Source organism: Ptychodera flava (genome assembly GCF_041260155.1).
Source record: "Ptychodera flava strain L36383 chromosome 3 unlocalized genomic scaffold, AS_Pfla_20210202 Scaffold_26__1_contigs__length_13983176_pilon, whole genome shotgun sequence".
NCBI classification, from domain to species: Eukaryota; Metazoa; Hemichordata; class Enteropneusta; family Ptychoderidae; genus Ptychodera; species Ptychodera flava.
The window spans coordinates 8,585,003-8,609,165 of NW_027248280.1; the positions used below are offsets into that span (position 1 = coordinate 8,585,003).

The following is a 24,163-nucleotide window of genomic DNA, read 5'->3' on the forward strand; positions in this document are numbered from 1 at the left end:
AAAGGACCCAACGAAGCCGTACGGGGCCAATGGGTGTCTCTGATAGCCGACCTGGGCAAAACAGGACCAAAAATCCTCACTTTCTACTCATCGACCGGCTTAGATTGACGACGTTTGGAAAAGAGTGCGCCTGTACAGTTTCCGGATATGGAGAGAAGAGAGTGCGCCGTCCACCATTTGGAGTGTTGGCTTTACCTGTTTAGCTACCTCTACACTCAATAAAAGGGGAAAGCAATTTAGTAATGGGAAAGCTACTTCACACATCGTTCATAAATTGACTGTTTGCGTTTAATGTACAGTAGTGGGTATTTTTTTGTTTCACTGTTTTGTGTGTAGAACCAATTAGACACGGCGAGACAGCCGTAATCTGCGTGTCAGTGCGGTCTGTGATCCAGAGTGGAGACTGCGTACGACACTACGATCCCTCAACGCAAAGTTTCGAAACTATTTGCTAGACCACAAGATGAAACTCTAAATTTATGCGCAGCTTAAAGGTGACATGAAGTAACATAAAGATGATCTTTAATCACCTTTAGTTAAACATCTCAAGCTTGAACTTTATGCTTCTTTATGCTTGTGCATCAAAGGGTTTAATGGCATACCAAATTTAATCACATCTATGCATGAAAGAACAGATGCATAAAGATACACATTTATGCATCAACCTGATTTGTATTTATACATCTTTATGCACAACATAAAGAAACATATTCAATCTTCTGTAATTTGGATCTTGTAGGTCCAAATATGAACCTGATTGTTCTGTTTTTGCACCTATTGTACTGTAGTTCTGCACTCATTAACTACATTAATATCATTGTTGTATTAACTACTTTGCACATTTAACCCATCTAACATACACACATATCTACCAAAGCAAGATCATAGAAGAGGTATCGGTTTTAATTGTTTATTTAAAATAGTTAAATAGGAAATCACATGGGACAAAAAATACAGAATAAATTCCTCAAAACTTCCTCAAAAATACAATATACTTCATGTGAAAAACAAAAAATACACTTATTGTTTTCTTCTTAGATGCAATATTGAAGTGTCAACCAAGTATCTGAGAACTGATTTAACTTGACTCACTTTACACAGCAATTATGGCTTTAGTTATAACAAATAAATAATAAATCCATTGTTCTCTAAGATTTAAAATAAAATTGGATGTACCGGGTGTTTGGATGTCTAAGTAGAAAAGAGACTCACATTAAGCTATGTTTTGTGTTGCATTGCTAGTATCTATTACAGATCACACATGATAATGAGTTCTGCCATATCATTGAAAATTGCCATACAAATATTTTGATTACAACCTAGACTCGAGCTAAGATTCAAGCACATTGCATGTACATAAAGCTACAGTGTTGCCAAAATAATTGTAGTTGTAAGTTGGTGTACTTAATCTTAAAATTTGTTTGCAAAGATGCACCTCATTTTTAACACATTGTTCATGAAATATCAAATATGGCCACTGAAGAGACTAAGACAGAATTATTGGTCTTTTAACTCAGCCAGTAATCCGTCGAGTACAGTCCACATATTCACACATGTACAGCTTTGGGTATTCAGCTTAATCACTGATTATAACTCAGTTGGTGTAATAACATATGGAAAGTGTTCCCAGTTGGACTTTCATGAGTACAGCCTCTGTCTGGTTAACAAAATTCAAAAGTTGAGTGGTCTTTGTTCGAAACTAAAAATACATCACTAAGCCTTTGGCAGAATCAAGAAAATGTATAAATATGCTTATACATGTACATTAAACATTGTCCTGGATTGAGTTGTCAATGCTGCTGGTATTGTCATGTGTCTGTCAGGCTCTGATCTGATTGATACCAGGCCCTAAATGCAAGGTAGCCTCAATATGCATTTCCTTTGATGCATGTGTTTTTCCATATGCAGTTTCACTTCTTTCTCTATCCCATGGCAAGAGTCTCTGAATAAAGGCACCACCGTTGCAACTTCTGTCATGTTCGCTATCCTCAGAAGAAACACACACAACTATCAAAATGTCTTCAGCTTGATGCTAGTCCTTGGATAGCCCAGATTGTATGTATTTCAGTTCCTGAAATAATGATACACAGAATAAATCATCAGGACTGTACATCATCAATTTTGTTTGTTTTTGTTTAAATCCGTGTATTTATAGACATTTGATAATTCATTTTAAAGTACTTCACTAGACAAGAATGGTTAAAAGTTGATATGTATGCAAGAAATTTGATTTCTGAATTTCACTGAAATGTTGATTCACTATACATTGGAGTCTATGAGAAAACTATGAATAATTCACAAACACAATTAGACTGAAAGATTCCGTTGCATGCGAGCGTTCCGGTGCATTGCGACCTACCTGGTAAAGGGTCGCAGGTCGCAGTGCGCCGGAGCGCCCGCACACGACGGAATCTTTTAGTCTTAAACACAATCGGTGCTTTCTGAGGTGTTTGACAATTGATACAAATGTATTTGATTAAATTACGGTGTTTTGAAGGTTCAGACGTGGACAACAGTTTTGATATTTGAATTTCAACTAAACCTATTTCACTTTTCATGGTATAGTGGTCTACAGGTCACTTAAATATTTTCCCTGACAAAAGTTGCTATATCTCTAATACGTAAGTAATAGAAATTGTTCATTGCCCTCCATGAGCTCGATTTACAATAAGACAAGTCTCAGAGTTTCAACAGCAAGATGTTCATGTGACAGATAATTATACTTTTGTTTAGATTTACAGTTAAATGACTACCAAGAGTGAAATCATGCGAATCATTTTATCTCCAGAATATTTTTGAACACTAAAACTTCTTTTTAACAGGACAACTACTTATAATAAGAAATTGACTGACCCCATGCTGTTTGAAAAATACATGACCTCCCCTTTGCAATTTTCAAATTTAAGGTGAACCGCATCCCCCTTCAAATTGTGCTGGCTTACCCCCGGCTGTAATAACTGAATGCTCCCTTATTGAATAAACTGGTCATCTATGTACTGTTGTACATCAAAACTGACATGTTTATGCCTAAATATACAAATATGAAGACCAAAATGTTTTTCACTGATTCATTGCCTATGTTATTGACTAAATATTCCTGTTTTTGTTAAGAGAGACTGTAAAATCCTTGTACCTCCCAGACACATGGAGTATGGTCGTGCTTCCAATAATAATTTTGCAAAACATGTCATCAATTATGCGCTTTAGCGAATGGTCAATTATGCGCTTTAGCAAATGGACCAAGTCTTTGTACATTGGCCGAGAACTAATACAGTAGGATCTATAGGTTAGAATATTACATCTGTCAAATTAGGATGGAATATTGAAGATAGAAATATTTTTGTATCATGCAGCCTTGACCTACAGAGCCTTGTAACATATACATATATTGAACTAAAAAGAGGGCATGTTATGCTGGGGAATCACCCAAATCAAAGATTGAAGTGACTGTGTATGTGTGTCAGTAATAGTATGGATTAAAAGTTAATCTTTCGGTACTTGATCTAGAAGTCATCACTGATGACATACATGGAGTCCCCGCTGGATTATGTCATTTGAATTACGGTGATTGAATAACAATAACATACTTGCTAGATTCATTACAGGGGAGAGCGTGAATTTGTTAAATGTTTGGAAATCACATGCTAGTGATCTGTTGGGGGTCATGTTTGTGTATTTGGGACAGTACAATTACGCAAAAATATACATTATGCTACAATTTTGAAAAAAGCAATGGTTTTCTTGCACACTGTATGTTGTTCGGAAAATAGTTTCGTTCAATTTTAGTAAAAGATAAAATATGGTTTTTGAGCATGTCATGTAATCTGTTATCAGAACAGAAGCTTGTTTCATCTTTCATTACACAATTTGCAACAGACTCTGCAACCTCAGTTTGTCTTGTGATATTGTTTCAAAGTTTTGTTTCCCAGACAAGGTTCATAAATTACACTTCATGGATTCATTCAAGTATTTTGGCCAGTGTCGGGAGACAGTGTTAAAAAGAACATTTCCTTGGTTTGACTATGCAATTATTGTATGTCATGTACATTTGTGTTTTGGAACTCATGGAAGAGCCCCTGAAGTTGTTTCAACACTATGCTCTTCTATAATAATTTTCCAGGGTTTACATATTTCATTGTGATTTCAAAATTTGACATGGGCTAAGCTGCATCACTATCTATTACATTTGTATCTTCAAAAGAAGATTATAAAGGCAGATTTTGTCGCTTATGGCTGTTAGGTGACCTGCAAATATAACCAAACATCAAAGTTCAGCTAAGTAAAATTGTCGTACATGTGTCATGATGGTTCTGCTTAACCATGTTCATGTACTATAATTCACCAACACTGGTGCTTTGGTTAACTTGCCCTTCAAAGTTCATTACTTTAGACTAAAAACTTATCAGTGCAGACTTTGTAGTACATACCTCTCATATTGTTCCCAGTTGTTGGCATGCCTTTTTGTGTGACTGTCATTCCTTTGGGCACTACACTTTCCCTATTTGTTCAACGCCTAATAAATACATGTACCTCCAGGGGACCTGCAACTTGCAGAAATATAAAAAAAAAGTTAAAAATCCTACTGAGAAAAATCAAATTGTCTCAAACACAGATGATGAATCACATTTCAAGTCACGATAATGACGATGAATAACCATATTAATCTGACAGTCCATCGACACATATTTGAATCAGAAATATATCAAGCATTTTCATGGCCTGAAAAGGCTCAACATAATTGGATTCACATGCACTATGCATTCCTGCAGTATCTCAGAGCTTGTAGACTGTCAGACCATTGATGAAAAATTGACTCTTTTTTACATCGATGGTCATATAAATATCCAAAATGTGCATCATAGCATGTTGAAAATAACACCACATTTCTATTTCAGCATAAATAGAAATAATTTAGAAAGTTAAAAATGAATTGAAATGATGCGAAATAAAATGACATATCATGTTTAGGTAAGATTAGAATTAATCTCATGTTCACTTAAAGCCCCGACTAGCTGTATCTTCTAGCATTGTTTTTTTTTTTTTATATTCAAGCCGAAATAAGTTTGTGAGAATGCACTGATTTTGGTGATGTATACACTTATTATTAACTACCCACTGGGACTGTACATGCAACTTTGGCCGAGATAAAGATTGCGATGTGATTAAATATTTGCCCAAACATTAAATCCCACCGTGCATACGAGCAAAAACCCTGGATAATGTGCATATCTGCACTGAAATCTTCACATAAACTGCACAGAGCATTGTGCAATTCGTGCTATAAGATATTGAATGGCCCTTACTTCACTGTTTGATGCACCACTCAGGACGCAACATTCTCTGAATGGTTTGGTCACACAGAGTTCACGCAAATGCATGTAGTTCATTCATTCGCGCAGTGAAGTTGGGCTCCCCAAAGGTCATAACCTCACCTCAGTCATAGTGTGAAATGTTAAAGGGATAGCCCACCCAATTATCAACCTGCCTTTAAAAGTTGAAGTATATTATTTTTGTAACATTCATGATGAAGAGATGAGATATGTGCTAATGATTCTCCTGGAAATTAATGTTTTATTAATTGATGTGTATGACGCCATTTTCGCCATAGGAAGCGCCACTTATCGGAATTCCTCAGAGAGGCTTGACCTAAGATGACGTTAAGTTTTCGTGTTTGGTTGAGGAAGTTAGGGGGTATCACTAGGGGTCTGATCTACTGTGCGTTTGTATTGAGCTACTGCCCATGGACACACTTTGCCTTCAACCTTATAACTTTGAACCGGACTCTAAATGGAGTGTCCTTCATCCAACAAACAATAGTTGTGCATACACACTTTCATGTTCTCAGGGGCACTAAATTAAACTTCAAACACACATTTCATGTTCTAGGGGCACTAAATGAAATTTCAATTTATCATTTCAAAGTACAGTCATAAACTACACACTACAATTTTCCTGTTCTCGCAACTCACTTTGAACTCTAATCGTGAGTTACCGGTAATTAGAAACCGCAATGGAGGTAGGAAGAGATTGCAAATCCAAGCAGCCGTTTTCTGCTGTCAATTGTGCAGATTTGGGAAAATAATTGAGAATGGTTAAAATCTGAAAGCCACAACCTCACAACTAGTCATTGGGAAAAATGTCGGGAAAAATTCTTGGAAACGGTCTTTGCATAAAAACATACACTGTACTTATAATTTTGAAAACTCAAGTCGTGCCAATCTTTACCAGCAACAATTTTTAGAGGCGGTGTTTTCACTTTAGGTTTCGAATCATGCAGAATGCCTTATTGAAATCTCGCGCACGATTATTAGTACATCTGTAATACTTACAGGCAGGCATAATATCTAAGCTGTTTATGAGACTCCCTAGATCAGACCCCCTAGTCAATGCACCAAAACCCGAAAACTTTACATCATCATCTGGGCATTTCTCCCGGCATGCTTTGTGGAGGCTAAAAAGGTCTCCATATTGCCTGATTTTGATATTTATTTTCATGGAAACTTCAACAAATCACTGTTTCTGTGCAAAAAGTAATGATAAATGCTTTTATGACATAAATATAAACCTGTACACAGCTGATTAATTTTTTGGTGGATATAAGGTGCTGCAAAGGAAGTTGGGTAGAAAGGACTGATGTAGAGTCAACAGTGCATTGGAGCTGTATGCATGTGGCATTGCTGATGAATGTAAATGTTGGGTATGCCCTCAAATTGAAGAGTCTACAATGTCACAGTCCATACAAACGTTGAACACTGCAAGGAAAGCATCCATGCAGGTCAGTTATGCTCGTTTGAACAGCATCATTTTCTGATTTTCAAGAGCAAAACCTTTTGGTCAGAACAAATGATCATAAATTTCCTAATACATACAAGTTACCCGTATGTTTAACCCTTTCCTGGCAAGTCCATATTTCACCACCAGGTCAAGATGGTTAAAATTAATGAAACACAACATATTTCATATGGTGTATTTTAACATAATACTGTACATTTGAAAGCTGTTCAAAACTGTAAACTTGATTCTTTTGGACTAAAGATGCTAGACAGACCAAGCCAAGTGGGTGAAAATATGTCATGTTTTGGCTCAATACCATTTTTTTACTGACTTGGCTGATGGGGAAGTGATACTGTCTGGCAGAAAAGGGTTTTAATAAAATTCGATATATTGATTACTTTATTTAGGTCGCATATTGATAGACTATAGTATTTTCCACAGAAAATTCAAGGGTTCCCTTTGGGACAGGAGTACGGGCCCACATTCATGATTGCCCCCTATTTTGACATCCAAGATTGAATGTTCACCCTAGAGGTGAATGTTTTCAACTGTGACATTGTATGTTCTCTCTCCTGTTAATATTACCAATTTTTGAAAAGGGGCGATAATCAAAATGGCTGTTAAAATTTGAGTTTACTGTTTAAATGTTTCTCAGAGGAATATTCCTAATGCAGTAAAAGCCAATATCCCTTCAGAGGGTAGAATTCAGAGAAAACCACGACAAAATGGGAACATATTCTGAGGTCAACAAATTTCACAAGTTACAGCTAGTGGGGCATTAACTCACATGCTATGTCATGTTACTTTGCACTATTTATAACCTTCTAAATTAATAATATTATTGTGACAGAGGAAATAAATTGACAACATGGATATAATGCCTCTATAGTAAAAAAAGATAAAAAAATATCAAGGGGCAGCCCCTTGATATTCTATTTTCTGTCATTGAGCCATAGAACATACATAAATTTGAGTGACAAGAGTTAGGAGACTTGTGGGATTGAATTCAAAAATCTACCAACATATTCAACTTATTGCAATTTCAAAAGAAAGTATAGCAACACTTCATAATCTTATTACAACCCTTTTCAGAATTAGAGCGCGAAGCCACTGCAGTGAACTGCAATAAAACTGCTTACACTAATTAGTTTCAGCTGTAGCCGTGGCCACTTTGGTGTTGAACAAGGCTACTTGATAAAGACCAAAAAGTCTGCTTGTACAAAGGCAAAACTAGCTCTGTCTGAGGCTCGAGTTGTAAATGAGAGTTTACGATTGGCACCCTGTGTTCAAGATTAAGATACAATGTAACATTACCATGCACTGGTCCATGTACAAATCTTTTTTATTTCAACTTCCCCAGACAAACTGTCTGCATGGGACATACAATGTTGTCGACTTTGCCAGCTGGCTACAGCTGAAACTAATTAGTGTGAGCAATTTTATTGCAGTTCACTGCAGTGGCTTCGTGCTCTAATTCTGAAAAGGGTTGTATTAACCTTCATGCACAGCCAGGGAACACACAGACCTGTACGCAGGGCTAACATTGAGCAGTGTTCATTCTAGGACGTAAAAACAAGGGGCCACTTTGGGCCCCTACTCCTGTCCCAAGGGGGCCATTTTATAAAATCGGGGGCCGTCATGATCACACATGTAAAACCCTTGAATTTTCTGCTGAAAATACCATAGTCTATCAAGTCAAGAAAAGGAGAATACTAGAGATCGGGCCACCTGTAACCAACGAAGCCTACAGCAAAGTTGTGCTCCAATGGCAGCAGCAAACTAACCGTTTGGTTTGATTCAATTGTTTACGTAACTTACGTGATGAATTATTGATGTCGGACTTTAACAACTGCACAAATTACTACGGACTGTGATTTTGACTGGAAACGATCATGATCAAAGCTTAGCGCACCGGTAGGATTTCTCCGAGTGGCCCCCGACTTGCACTTGTCGACAATTATCACACTGATACAACACGAGAGTGTAACCCGTACGACCTACATAAAGTGATCGATACATCAACTTTTAAACATAACTTGTATGTATTAGCAAATTTACGATCATTGGTTCTGATCTGGCTACTCTGGATAACGAGATATGTCCGACCTAAACTGTGTTGCTCTTCAAAACGATCATATGGCCGGCCAAGCATGAATGCTTTCCTTGCAGTGTTCAACGTTTCGCTGGTATGGACGATAGACGTTGCAAACGCTTCAATTTAAGGGACTGCCCGATCATCCTGGGTTCATCAACTATAGTACTGGCGTTAAAAATCTGAGCGGCGACTAGCTTTTCACGATAACGCGGCGGCCGCGGCCGGAGCCGTTGTTTACATTCATCGATCGTACCACATGCGCACGGCTCCAATACACCATTGCCCCTACATCAGTCCTTTTTACCCAGCTTCCTATGTACCACCATATATGCCGTAGTGGGCAAAGGTCGAAGGGTAACTGAATCGTTTAACATGGCACACTATGACTGAGGTAATGACCTTCGGGAGCTACGTAAATGTATGAACTAAGTGAACTCTGCGTGATCGACCGACCCATTCATAAAATGTTGCGCCCTTGGTGGCGCATCAAAGGTAGAAATGAGGGCCATTCGAGATTTTTTTGCGCAAATTGCGCAATGGCGCGTCCTAGAATTACTCTGATTGAATTTGAAGGTTCATATCATACATCGGCTTCCCGTGTCTGGCAAGCATAAATGCCGTCGTAAAAAGATTGGTCAGTGTCTGTCGCTGGTCGTCGTCATTCGGTTCACGCATTGCGAGTGCATGCGATCGGGGTGTTGTCAAGTGAAACCGTATCGGGCTCAGCGGGACCCACAAAATTTCCACAATCATTGTCCCCGTCACGATCTCATCTGCGATGCTCCAAACAGTCCAAATGTGGTTGACTAAACTCGTGAGACCTTATGGATTCAACGCGAAACATTTGGCCATGGAGGTAGTCTCTTCCTACCTCCATGGTTTGGCAATGGTGGGTATTTGAGACACGACGTACAGAACATTTTGGAACCGTCATATTACAACCAAGGCCACTGTGCTTTCCATTTCGGGAGATAACATCTATGGCGTTTTTCCTCATCATAACGCTTATGTTTAGATCTTTTGTCAGAAACATCATTCTATTCATCACATCGAGTCGTCAATTCTCAGACGATCCCACTCACGCTGGCCCTCGTGGCACCATCGTAAATCATCACAACGTCGTTTCTCAGAGTTACACAATGCCCATCGTCGTAAACTACGTACCTCTTTACGGCAAAAGCCTTGCTTGATTTTTGCGTAGGTCTGCGGAGCGGGAATTACGCTCTGGCTCGTGAAAATGCACAATGCCTTGTTTGCGTTAGTGGAAATATTACCGTAAAATACTCATATTTACAGCGATCACTCCACAAACTATCTGCCTACAATGTTCATCTACCTCATGAGGCCGCATAAATGATTTTGAAGTACTGCAGGGTCGATCGCCGATAAGCAATGTGATTAGGTTTTGCAATCTTTTACCTAATTTGTTGGGGCAGAGCAGTCAGCATTCAACAAAGAAATACTGTTTACGCCAAATTTTAAGCGACTTTTTTAATTGGACGATAAAACAATTTCAAGTTGATCATCAAAAAATTGCAACATTGTGTGAGTCGGCAAGTGAATCCCAGAAGAACGTCACAATTGTATCTAAAATAAGTCAGTGATTGACATTTATTTTGTGTGAACGACAACACAAATTGGGCGACACGTACACAAACCGCAACTTAGGTTCGCGTTGATTGCGGCAGAAGTTGTTTAAACAACTTGTCCGGCAGGCACCAGATTTTATTTTTGACTTGCCCGAATCGAAATTTCACTTGTCCCGGGCATCAGGCGATAGGAATTGTCAAGCCCTGATCATTAATACAGAAGTGACTCACTGGTCATACAAAATTTGGGAGGGATAATCTTTTTCTTGCTAACACTTTTTGAAGGGTCATTATTTTCCATGGATTTAAAGCCCCAGTATTTGTAACTTTTAACCTTTTTTTATGTTCAAAATTACATATTATTCTCTTACATCCATCGTGAAATGTTGTTCAGTAAAGAAATAGGCCAAATTTGTGCTCCTGTAGTGACATACAAACGCTAAATATTGCCCGATCGAGTTGGATTGCCGCGCGGGTTTGTTGACAACTTGTAGGCTGTGCACGTGATCGAGAACGCCGATACTGATGACATCATCGAGCCTGCAACATTCCTGGGGCCTTGCCATGCCACGCCACACTGCCTGGGTAATCGCCCATGGTCGCCGGCTGAATGACCTGCGAATGGTTTTATTTTGTTCTTCTCCGTTCAAATACGTACTACTACTGTATTTCAGAGTATACAGAACTTTGGCAGAGGAGGCTGACATTCTATTCTGGTACAGTGTGCGTTATATACGGATTATTCAAACTGCAGTCGGCAGTGCACCGATGCGCACCCTGCAGTTGGTTACTCAGAACTCCGGGTACCGATGTAAAATCAAGACGACACTATATACACTTGGCTCACTTCTGTAGGCAAATACCTATCAAAATTGAGTAACTTGAAGTAATAAATTTCAGCTGATTGTCGCTTTAGCGGCAAGGTGATTGCGAAATCGAAGCAACATAGTTTGGCAATGTATGGTAAGCAGTCGAATGCAGTGAACGCGATGGCCTTTGGCGGCAAGTAAGGGAACCGTCAGTATTTACGACCTGGGGGTCATTAAAAGATTGAAAGTTATAAGGGGGTGCTCAAAATGTTTTTTCTTTGTCTTACTCTGTCCTCAATGAAATAATGATTAGTTGATTATGTATATTTTACTCTGATACATATTAAATAAAAAGAAAATAAATACTCTAACAGTACAAATAAATATCAACTAGATGAAGGAAGGCAGAAAACTACAAGTAGGTGCTACTAGCAATACTTATTATGAAAGAGAAGATAGTGACGATGAGAATGATATCGTTGTCCATGTACGCAATGGCACCAGCGACAGTAAAGATGAGGATCAACAGTGGTGATGATGATGTCACACAGTAGTTTTCTGTAGTTGTTATCAGAGGTGGAAGGAGAGGCTAGGTCATGGAGAAATGTTCTCGACAGATATCACTGTAAGTGCACAGGATCTATTGTTACATGGGCTCAGGTAAGCCAAACTTTCTGTTAGAGAGGGGGTTACTCAAAGTCATCATGGTTGGCTGGGGTGTGACTCAAAATGTCGGAGTTTCTAATGTAATTCCTCCGACCCCCAGATCGTAAATAATGACGGCTCCCTAAACAGCTGTGAACGCCTGAGTCAGAACGATCGGGACCAGTATACGCACTGCTGTATCTCAGCGAAAATTTAGAAAAAAACAATGGAGCTACTGCTAAGAAATTTACAGACTCTTCGCTCTTGATGCATCAGTTACTGAGCTTTTATACTGGTAAAAAGGCATTCTGAATACAGCGGTAAATTTCCTCCCAAACGAGAAAGGATAACACGGGGCATTCTGCAATGGACGCTGTCAATTTACCTTGCTGCAGGCCCCACACCAATCTCGGCCCGGCCGCCCGCTGCACTTGTACAGTCTACTACCTCCATGTAGTACAGCCTTACAGGACTAGTAGCCGGCCAAACACGCAAAAAACAACGTCGCAGTGTAAAATCCGTAGGTCAGAACCGTTGATCATAAATTTTCAGAACCAGTGGTGTTTAAAAGTTTTGTATTGATCACTTCATTTAGGTTTATGTGAATGACTTTCTCATCGAGCTGCGTCTATAATTGTCCCGGACATTGTCCATGCAAATTTGGGGCCTGCCTTAGCTCCCTCCGATCGTCTGTAGACTACAGCCAAACTCACAGTCCTGAGCAAATTGTACAGTTGTGAAAGTCAGATATATGTATCATGAATTTTATACAAAAATATATAAACAACAGAATCAAACAAAGAGGTTAGTTTGCTGTCGGGCCGGGTGCGCAGGGGACGACTTTGCAGTGAGGCCGGGATCTCTTTTGTGTTCGAACTTCTAAGCTTACAATGCCTGGAGCTCCATCGCATCGCAGCTAGCCGATAATTGTACTACTGTAGTCCTTCTGAGGATTAGATACCCGTTACGTTCGATATTATTTTGACATACTTTTAAATTTAATGAGAAAGACTTTTGTACTGCATTCAAGATATAATTTTTCCTTTCTGAGCGTTTTCAATTACGCCGTACGGCAACGATATGCGAAGTTGATAGGCTGTGTTGCCTGCAGCGTAGCCTGGCCGTACACAAAATTCGTTTGAATAGACGGAGCAGAATCAGTCCCGTCATTTATTTTAAACGAAATTTTCATTATACTCCATAATGGAAGAAACGACTAGTTCAATGATTACAATGGTGAAGTGTTGAATTTTTATTCATATATGTTTTTCTCTCTCAATTCATTCAGCAAACTTGATCTCCGTACCATCGGTCACAACGTGCAGTGCCTTGCATGAAGCTTACAATCGACTGCCTCCGTCTTTAGTTTAGCTGTTCAAGACGTTTGTTTGCACGGCTCATTATAGTCGGAACAATCTGTAAACACTTACATATTTATATCTTTCCGGTATTTCACCCAACTTTCGCGCGTTTTTAGCTGAGTCTCCAGTTTCGATGGACCAGACCTTTTCGAAGAGCGTATGGTTTCTACGGACGCCACAGTAAAACTTGCGTAGATGTGGTTGAGCATGCGCGGTGGTGTGATTACGTTTCGTTTCGTGTGTCAACAAAGCTGACTTCTGGTCCGGACCAGAAGTCATTTTTCACGCCTTTTACTGTTAATCGTGAGGCGGGCTAGGCATGCAAACCATGCGATTCAGTATTAATTATGGTCTACTTTTACATACTGAGGATGTCATTTTAATCAAAAATATGAAAAAAATTGTTAAAAGTTACAAATACTGGGGCTTTAAAATGGCACTTTTGCTGATCCCTGGAATTACCTTTGTTCTAGTATGTAAGAGGACTATGGAGGGGTGATAGCTTGTTGTTTTCCATTGAAATTGTAATCTGGTGTGTAAATTTTCTGTTGAGACAATCTGGTGCCAACACAGGCCTTTAAAAACACCAACCAACCCCCCCCCCCCCGCCCTTAATTTTTGTCCGGTCCCTGACATGAATCAACAGTCATCCCGGGGTGCATACATGTACCACTAAAAGTCACATTTAGCATAAAGTGACCTTGAAATTCGATGTTCATTGAAATTATCAGGAATATCGATGATTTAAAACAAACAAACGTTAAATACTTTGCCGGATACAGACATTGCTGAACACGTTTATAAAAGAAGGAGTAGACGTATCTTAGAGTTGAAGTTAGACACAATTGGGCTGGTTAAAATAAGACAGCAGCTATACATAAGCTTACCTGGTATAGAGCCGACTCAGCGACGATCGAGGGCTTGAAGTGTGTGTCGACCTGTCGCTGGTGCGGAAAAGAGGTACTCTCTTCCGTTTTGGCGAGTTTCGTCTAGCCGCTTGTCGGACCATGTCGTAACTGCATGACACGGTCGATGACACACTGGCACTAGATTCAAACGTACCGCATAGTCGTCGAGATGGTCCAGAATTCAAGGGTAGACTCTTTAGCAGACATTCCTAAACACCGACGGGACATGTCAGTAGAAGCTAAAATATCGACAACTGAAGATTCTTGACGGCACGATCACGGGGTAGGAATGGTACGATGTACAGATGTAAGCGACGCCACCACGCCACGCCATTATCGTAACAATGGCGTCTTCTGAGTATGACTCCTTAAGTGCTCAAATATTCACGAAATGAACTTTGCAAAGAATTTGATTATAACTATCATTTTTACTCAATCTTGAAGAAAATGTTTTTTTTTTGCTCTCGTTAGACAAAAATATTGCTAACAGAACCATATTTTCGTGTTTCGCCAGATAAAGGTACATCATTGTACACATTGACCCCCTAGCATCATGCTGCAGTCCAGCCTCTCTGCATAAAGCAGCTTACGCATTTTTTATCTTCATCAATATTCCGTGTTATATAACCAGTGCACTGAGCCGGATATTTGGCGAGATCTTTTTCAAGATGGTAAAAAATAGCAGCTATTTGGCCTAATTAAAACTTTGGGAAATAATCGTGTGTGAGTCATATGAAGTAGGCCTATAGGCCTATTGCTATTGCTTGTATTTTGAGGACGGTTTTGAAGAATTCATTCGTTTTTTGTTGCATGTGATTTCCTATTTAACTATTTTAAATAAACGATATCTCTTCTATGATCTTGCTTGGTAGATATGTGTTTGCGTGTGTATGTTAGACGGGTTGAACTGTGCAAAATGGCTAGTATAACATTGATATTAACATTGATACTGCATCTGCAGATACAGCCAATCGTGCATCTTGTAAACAATTTCTTTATTGTAGGGCCTAGGCCCTACATACAACATTCTTACTGTTGCAATAGCCAGATTTGGATTCATGTCAACACCAACAATGTACACGCCGGCTATGCTCAAAAGTAGTATGGAGGGAATTGAGAATAATACAGCACATGAAAGAAAAATAAATTGAAAGAAAGAACTGCAGTACAATATTTCATCCTCATTTGACCGATGTCGTATCCTATAGGCCTAACCTACTGAAATTAGTTTCTGACGAACATGCAAGGACGTGTATCATTCACCAAGGTGGTGCAATATGTTTTGCGACTTTGCAGAAATATTGTAGTTCTGACGATGTTCTCCATGTCAGCTTACGTATATAGGATATATACCGTATCTTTCCGAACGATAATGTGGATACACACAGCGAGGTCTACGAAAAAGGTGATGAATCAGTTGAATAAAAACGGTTTTTGGAGATCATATCTGTTTATTTCATCAATTCTGAACATGGTTTGAAATCGGTCTCATACAATAACTACCAACCTGTACTGACGGGCCTGGAAAAGCGAAATTCTAGCACTTTTTTATGAAATCCATCATCGTATATCATCGGGTCACGGTCGCAAAATTGAAGCTAGCAACAGTAGCAATGCCGGTAAACAGCCTTGACTCGCCCCGAGTCGATTTTTGGTGTGGTTTGAAGCACGGTCTGAAGAACGAGGACATTTTGCGAAAGATTATGATGGATTGTAAGGCTACCAAGTTGTTATAAAACGTGTCTGTCTTAGGAATTCTTTGGAAGTCATAGCTGCTAAAGTTGTACAATATTCATAATAAGGGACTGGTCAGTTATTCGGCGGGGGGGGGGGGCAGTGGATTCATGAGGGTCACCCTGTTTTTGACTATGGTGAAAGAGGGGTCACTATGTTTTTGAATGCCCAATTAGGGAGGACACCGCGACATTGCACTTTTATATGATATCCGATATTTACGGCTACTAGACTCTACAATATCGAACTTAGATTGAACGATGAGGTGGTGAAATCTTTACTTGGCTAGAACGGTGAGGTTGTGAAATCTCCGATATATATCGGATATTTACTTGCGATTTGACAGACTCTAGTATCGTCTAGTATCGATGCTAGAGTCAGTCCTTGGAAGTCGGGCTTGGCCAGAACTCTGAGGTTGTGAAATCTCCGATATATATCGGATATTTACTTGCGATTTGACAGACTCTAGTATCGTCTAGTATCGATGCTAGAGTCAGTCCCTGGAAGTCGGGCTTGGCCAGAACGGTAGGTTGTGAAATCTCCGATATATATCGGATATTTACTTGCGATTTGACAGACTCTAGTATCGTCTAGTATCGATGCTAGAGTCAGTCCATGGAAGTCGGGCTTGGCCAGAACGGTGAGGTTGTGAAATCTCCGATATATATCGGATATTTACTTGCGATTTGACAGACTCTAGTATCGTCTAGTATCGATGCCAGAGTCAGTCCTTGGAAGTCGGGCTTGGCCAGAACTCTGAGGTTGTGAAATCTCCGATATATATCGGATATTTACTTGCGATTTGACAAACTCTAGTATCGCCTAGTATCGATGCTAGAGTCAGTCCTCGGAAGTCGGGCTTGGCCAGAACGTGAGGTTGTGAAATCTCCGATATATATCGGATATTTACTTGCGATTTGACAGACTCAAATATATTGATATATTGATATTAGAGTCCCCATATCGCCGATAAATATCGGGTAAATATCGGAGATTTCACAGATCCGGCGCGCCGAGGTACAAGGCAAGTATTCTAGTATCGTCTAGTATCGATATTAGAGTCCCCAAATCGCCGATAAATATCGGGTAAATATCGGAGATTTCACAGATCCGGCGTGCCGGGGCACGAGGCAAGTCATTCTAGTATCGTCTAGTATCGATATTAGAGTCCCCAAATCGCCGATAAATATCGGGTAAATATCGGAGATTTCACAGATCCGGTGTGCCGAGGTACAAGGCTAGTCATCATAGTATCGTCTTGTATCGATATTAAAGTCCCCAACGGCTTCCCATGAAACGACGGCATTTCATTCTAGTATCGTCTAGTATCGATACTAGTCCCGAAAACGTCGATATGTCAAACTTCGATACTTTATTGTAAATATCCGATATTTAAAAATTGTGCAAAGTCGCGCCTTCATGGCAATTAGGGAGGGGAGTTCAGTGTTTTTCGACACAGGCTCATACTTGCCTAAAATGCATCGTGCAAGCGAAAAATGTCATCATTCAGTTGCATTCATGGTGCTCCCTTTAGGCGCTTAACTTTAATAACAATAAAAAAATCATATTTTTCAGAGGCCCCTCCAAGCACGAAACTTTAATATATCAGACATATATGTCAGAGATATTCGTATGTTTAAAATGTTGTCGGCGCGCCCTTCGGGCGCCTTACTTTAAAATATCAAACATATTTTCAGCCTTACTTTAAAATATCAAACATACTTTCAGCATGCCTTTCACATATCAGACATATATCTCGGAGATATCCATATGTTAATATTTTCAGCGGGAACTCCGGGCGCTGTACTTTAATATGTCAGAAACATATAGAAATATTTTGATGTCTGTAAATTGAAAGTCTGTTTTGCAAAGTGTACCAATCATAATGAAACCTGCAGCGTATATGAAGAGCATGATAAGTTCCTAATATACTGTTCTTTTTCTCATTGAGAATTCAGCATTAGAAAGCAACATGCACTAGTATTTCACAATCAAGCGTCATACTTCTCGATCTCTGATAGGCACATTAGATCCACTTTTATTCTAAACCTGGGAAATTTTAGCCCAGAATTTATTAACGGAACACAGTCCCTGATGTAGACTGGCCCAAGTCGCGCTTTCTCTTCAGTTGAGTTACTTGCTGACCAAGCGACATTCACTCCACCAGCCATGAAATAGCCTACCATTAGCACAACGGTTTGCCGATGTTTAGTCCTTCAATATGTTTTGATATGCCGGAAGACTTTGAGAAGTCTATCCCTGATACTCTTACACTTACATACCAAATAAGCAAACCTGGTGGTCACACCGTTATATGAGATACAACGTTTGCAACTCTAAAATCTGACCAGAAAATACTTGATACACTGGAAGCACTAGGAAAAATTTAAAAAAAAAAGACAATCTTAATTACCTACCAGAGCAAAATAATTTGACCTTACAGCATTGATGTATCTTTTCACATTCATGCTTACCGATGGCTGGCTGTAGCGATTTACTCATATGGATAAGTAGGTTCGCTTTGAGAGTATTTCAAATTACTTGTGCCATCAGCTACAGCAAAGTATTTTCAGTATTGTCGATTCTGTGTTCAGCATTTAATTTTACTCATCATTTTAAAACATTCCTTGTTCGATTTTGAAAGGTAGTCGATTCGCCAGATAATTGCTATGCACTCGCCAGGGCACGGGCGACTTGATAGTAACTATGCGAAACCCCCACGATGCAAATGAGAAGTTGTATCATAGAGTTTTCGTCAAGGCACAGACCCTCTGCACACAAACGACGTTTGAAGCATTCGTGCACCAGAGTGTTCATAACATTATGCCATACACTTAATGTGGGAGGACATCAGGCAACCTCTCCACATTCCGACATTGACCACGGTAATTAGGGAAGTCCCTGCCCTGACAATGCTTCTTGCACACACAAACAAATAATTCCCCTTGTCTGTGTTGCACACTTCACCCTGACTGTACTGCATATGCATTGTGACCACAGAGTGCATACCGGGGGCCTTGGTTCGAACACTTAATATCGAAAAGGACTGAATCATCTAGATAAAATGACCGATACATTCACAATTTTCAAATTTGATAATGGTCTTCCCGTCTCTGCAGTCTCCGACTTTTGCCATGGTAGTCGGCTGAGGTCGAGTAAGACAGCAAACAAGGCTGTTTCAATCACGGCTATCACGGTCATCTTTATTTCACGCAAAACTACTCAAGTTACTTTTTTGAGTGTAGACGTTCTTAAAAGTTGTAGAATGCACTAGAAGTGGAGTCTGTGCGGTCATGGATGTAAGGGTACAGGACGGCCTGATAATCCCTTTCACACCTATTTTATCTTTGTCGACGCTGGCCTTTTCAGCTTTGTCATGGCTGCCATTATCAGGACGGCCAAGACACTCCATGGACGTATCTGTGGTACGTCCAGGGACACACACACACACAAAAACTTCACTGATAATTTTCTATGCATCACAAAAATCTTTCAAATTTATGACATTCCTTTTTTCATCCATAGTGCAGTAGGGCTGACAGCGATCCTGCAAATGTGATTTCGGGTGCAACTCCATGACAATGCGTTCAATCAACTTTTAAAAGAAAACAAGTTTACAAGAATTTGATGTAAATTGCAGACTTGAACAAAGTCTATTTTCAGTTAAACTTTCTAGCAACAGTGACTGAAGCAAGAAAACCGCTTTTGTTTATACATTCAAGGGGTTCCTCCTGATTGTTGTTAATGACATATGGCTATTTACACCTTGAGACAATGGAGCAATGAATCAGAGCCCTGCATGACTTGCCATTGCCTGACCTATCACTATTTTCTTCATGATATACCGGTGCAAAATGTATGCAGGTCTCCTGGTTATATGTCAAATAAGCAATTTTGGTAGCAGGTCATATCTTTTTTTTCACAAAGTCGAACTCGCAAGAGGGCAGATCGTCTGTGCAGCCGACACGAACACAAACTGGCTACCAAATACTATCACAAGATAGGCAGTCATCTACTGACTCCACACATTTTTCATTTGAATGAACAATGACGAAAAGGGAAGAATCCCATGTGTAACTGCTGTGGCGATATCGATGGCAACCTTTCTGATATGTTAATGACATATGGCTATTTACACCTTGAGACAATGGAGCAATGAATCAGAGCCGTGCATGACTTGCCATTGCCTGAACTATCACTATTTTCGTCATGACTGCAACAACATATACTGTGGTATACAAAACGCAATCTTTATTTCAGTTGAAAGATAAAGAGACAGTTGCAAAATGATAAGAATTAAAGGAGGGGGATGTGTCTTCTACAGTGCGGGGACTCCAAAGTGCAAACCCTAAGCCCTTCAAGATGGTTTCCAGATGGGTAGAGTCACAGTCCCTCTATCCACTATCTATATAGAGGACTGTGGTAGAGTGAACGTTAGAAATGTGAGCTCAGGGAAGTGACTAGATGTTTCTCACTATACATCCAGCTATTCTGTAACACGTATAGTCCTTTCAATTTGTAGAGACTGTAAATTGTCATCCTCAGTGTTGTTTTACAATCTTTACCTCACACGTAAAATTATGCAACTTTATTGGATTGCATAAAGGTGCATAATTTTAGTGAGCCATTAAACCCTTTTATACAAGTGCATAAAGATGCATATAGGCACCACCACTGACACCATGTTTACACACCTTTATGCACTGCATAAAGGTGCGTAAAGGAGCTGACCAACTTTATGCAAATTTATGCAATTGCATAAAGAATGTTAATTTGGCTTTTGATCCTGTGGACCTTCTTCATCAGTGGTCTCAAGTTCATCTTCAGTGGATAAATTTTGTGGTATATTGGCAGATTGTATGTATTCCTATGTTGTCCCATTGAAAGCTAGGATGTCGAATTTTGTAAAGTTGTGTTCAAGGTCGTGTTCGGATTGTGTTTACCAGATTCATTCATATATAATATATATATATATATATATATATATATATATATATATATATATATATATATATATATATATATCTGTGTGTTTGTGTGTGTGTGTGTGTGTGTGTGTTTGTGTGTGTGTGTTATCGTAAACATGTGTAATGTTGTGTAATTCTGTCAAAACGTATTTTTTCTATGCAATAAAGTGTACAACCTTCTTTGAAATTACTGGTTGAGGAGTAACTTTTGATGCTTCCTTAATATGTAATCATCATAGTGTATAGAATGTCATTCCGCTTCATTTATCTAACGGTTTGATTGGTATCTCACCGTTTTCTGATACTGTTCTTGATGGCATGCCTTTGACATGGGATGTGTTGTATTCTGTGTTTTGGAAGACGAAATTCAGATGAATTCGAGGATGCTATGTGTATCGATGTATATCGACATATATCTCTGATTTATTGAAATACGAAGCCCGAGGGGCGCACCGAAAAGTATTAATCATCCTGATATCCCTGATATATATCTTAATATATTAAAGTCATGAGCGGGAAGGGCGTTCTAAAAATGTCTGATATATATTAAATTAATGCGTTCGAAGAGCGCGCTGAAAAAAAATAAAAATACAGATATCTCTGATATATAGTATATGTATCTCTGATATGTATATCTCTTGTGCAGGTCTTTTACTGTTAGTCTACATGTAAACTTGGGCCGCGTTCAAATAAAATGGTTTGGGGGCTGCGGGAATTGCGATTGAAATCTTCTTTTTCAGACCCCCCACCTTCAACAGCCTGAAACATTTTCAAGTCCCCCCCTCGTCTATATGATCAAACTTTTTCAAGTCCCCTCCCCAATTATCATATAGACGCATATCTATTAGGAATGCACGCAGAGTAAAAATAACATGTATTGTGTACTTCTGAATGAAAATGTTCGACACTGCCTCTTTTCAGCTGGTTGTTGAGCCATGCATGTGTTCCTAAGGCACGTTCTTAAATTGATTCATTTTAAAATGCATCAGTAGACTTTTGGATTTATCAGTCTAAGCCGACTTGAGTTTATCCAACTCAGGCCAAGTGAATTGCACCAGCTAAACAGCACTCAAAAATGACAATCATGAGAGAGTATGCAAATTGTGAATTCCTGGCTACATTTTACCAAAGTGTGAAAAACTGAGAACAGTGACCTACCGATAAGATATTTTTTCAAAAGTACAAAACATAAACAAGTTAGATGCTACTTGTAAATGTTTTACAAAATTGACAATACTGGAAAGTTTAAATATCACATAAAATATATGTTTAATCTAGAAATTTTGGGTGTAATACAGGCAAATTTGGTAAAAAAAAATAATTCAACTTAGTCACGCGTTTTTTCATTTGAATTAGTCTTACTGTTCAAAAGTTTACTTTTGTGTTATTGTACGATGAGATGAGAAAATTTCATTCACTGCATGAACTGTAAATGAATGGTGTTATTGATATATTGATTTTAAGTGATTTGAGAAAAGCTCTGACTATACATTTGTAAGAAATCAAGCATGGTGACCCATTTTTTAGCTCACGTGTGTAAACACGTGGGCTATTGTCATAGCGATGTCTGTCTGTCTGTCCGTGTGTGTGTGTGTGTGTGTGTGTTAGTGTGTGTGTGTGTGTGTGTGTCTGTCTGTCTGTTTACACGATAACTCAAAAACGCCTGAACGGATTCAAGTCAGATTTAGTAAACAGGTACCATATGCTACTTGCAAGAACTGATTAGATTTTGGTTAGTGTGGCTTGCATATTAATGAAGTTATGCAATATCGTTTTTTTCCGTACAATGGTTTCCCTATGGAGACGGTAATGACAGTGTAGGCATATATCAAGAAATACTGCACCAAATTTCATGAAACTTTTCACAGATGACAATCTCAGAACATTATGATGAAACTGTGAGTGCCATGTCAATTGCCTTCTCATTTGCATATTTAATGAACTTTTGTTATTGGTGAGATAACTCTGAAATTCCTGCACCAAACTTGATGATACTTGCAACAAATATTGATCTGATATATATCTAATTATACTTACAAGCATTGGACAGTGTCAAGTTAATAAATAGCTCATTTGCATATTTTATGAAGTTTTGTAATTAGTCATATAATTTCGATATAACTTCACCAAATGTGATGAAATCTGCTGCAGATACTGATCCGACTGATATCTAACTGTAGTGTACAGCATTCAGTCGTGTGAAATTAATTTAGGGTCCATTTGCATATTTAATGAACTTTGTAATTAGATATATAACTCTGAAATTACGGCATAAAAGTCTTAAAAATTGGGTACAGATATTGTTTTGATAAATACTTGAAAAAACCTGCTTCATTTATATTAGTGATAACATATAACTTATTGTTCTGTGAAGCGTACTACTATTAATGAACCTGTTGTAAACAAGTGAGCATATTCAGTTCATATCTGGTTTCTGTAATATTTTATTATTCTCTATTTCCCATATGTCGAAATTCAAAAAATCATGGTAACTGTTAAGTCTTCTATGTTTTGCTCTCTGGCCTGATCTTTTGTACATCAAATACATGTATGTTTCATTGTCAATTGAGTGTCACATGACCCAAACTCTTTTTTAAACTATATCTGAGTCAGAGCTACATGTATCACTGTCACCGCCGGTGTGCAGTGACAGTGACACTGCCCGTAGGCAGTAGGGCAGTAGCTGTATATACTTTGCATATACAACTGCGTTCTTGATCTTCAACCTACAGCGTTTAACTGTCCAGTATTCAGAATATATTGAATATACTCCGCATTTGTATCATTGACAAATGACTTTTAGTCTGAACTCTAATTCAACTATCATCAATATTTGGACAAACAGGCTTTGTTGATAAACTGAATATTGTGTTTTTCAGCATGCTGTTGAGAGACACTAAGAAACTGTATTTGATACATTACATAGAAATATTGAAGAAATTATCAACAGCTGCATCTCCTGCCCCGTTACAAGGCCAACTTGGTTTTTTTACGAAAATTTTAATGCGATTCATACATTTTTAGATTTTTTCGAGATTAAAGTCATAAAATTCACCGACAGCCTTTTAGATTTGTTCAGTTATTGCTAACATTAGAACCTTTGGGCGACATCAAAATGTTGATAACCAAAATATTTTCAGGTTCTCCCTAAAGGCAGAGCAAAACTTTTAAGTCCCCCCTCCACTACCCCCAGAATTTTCGAATCCCCCTGAAATCGTCCAGCCACCTCGAATTTTTTGAACGCAGCCTTATGTTCTATTCGTTCTGGGAGAGAGTGGGGT

General features: G+C 38.8%; 1 protein-coding gene and 1 long non-coding RNA gene across 3 annotated transcripts in view; one reads left to right on the plus strand and one right to left on the minus strand.

The window, feature by feature from the left end:
* Positions 1–24,163, plus strand: part of LOC139125851 (cubilin-like) — a 164,436-nt gene that overhangs the window by 24,500 nt on the left and 115,773 nt on the right. The window lies entirely within an intron of this gene.
* Positions 897–14,536, minus strand: LOC139126123 (uncharacterized). Of its 2 annotated transcripts, none has more exons than XR_011550475.1 (3): positions 14,161–14,536; positions 4,428–4,547; positions 897–2,071 (listed from the first exon to the last, which is right to left on the minus strand). It is a non-coding gene; the product is annotated as an uncharacterized lncRNA (long non-coding RNA). The 2 variants fall into 2 exon arrangements; XR_011550474.1 differs by having other exon boundaries at positions 4,428–4,541; positions 14,161–14,533.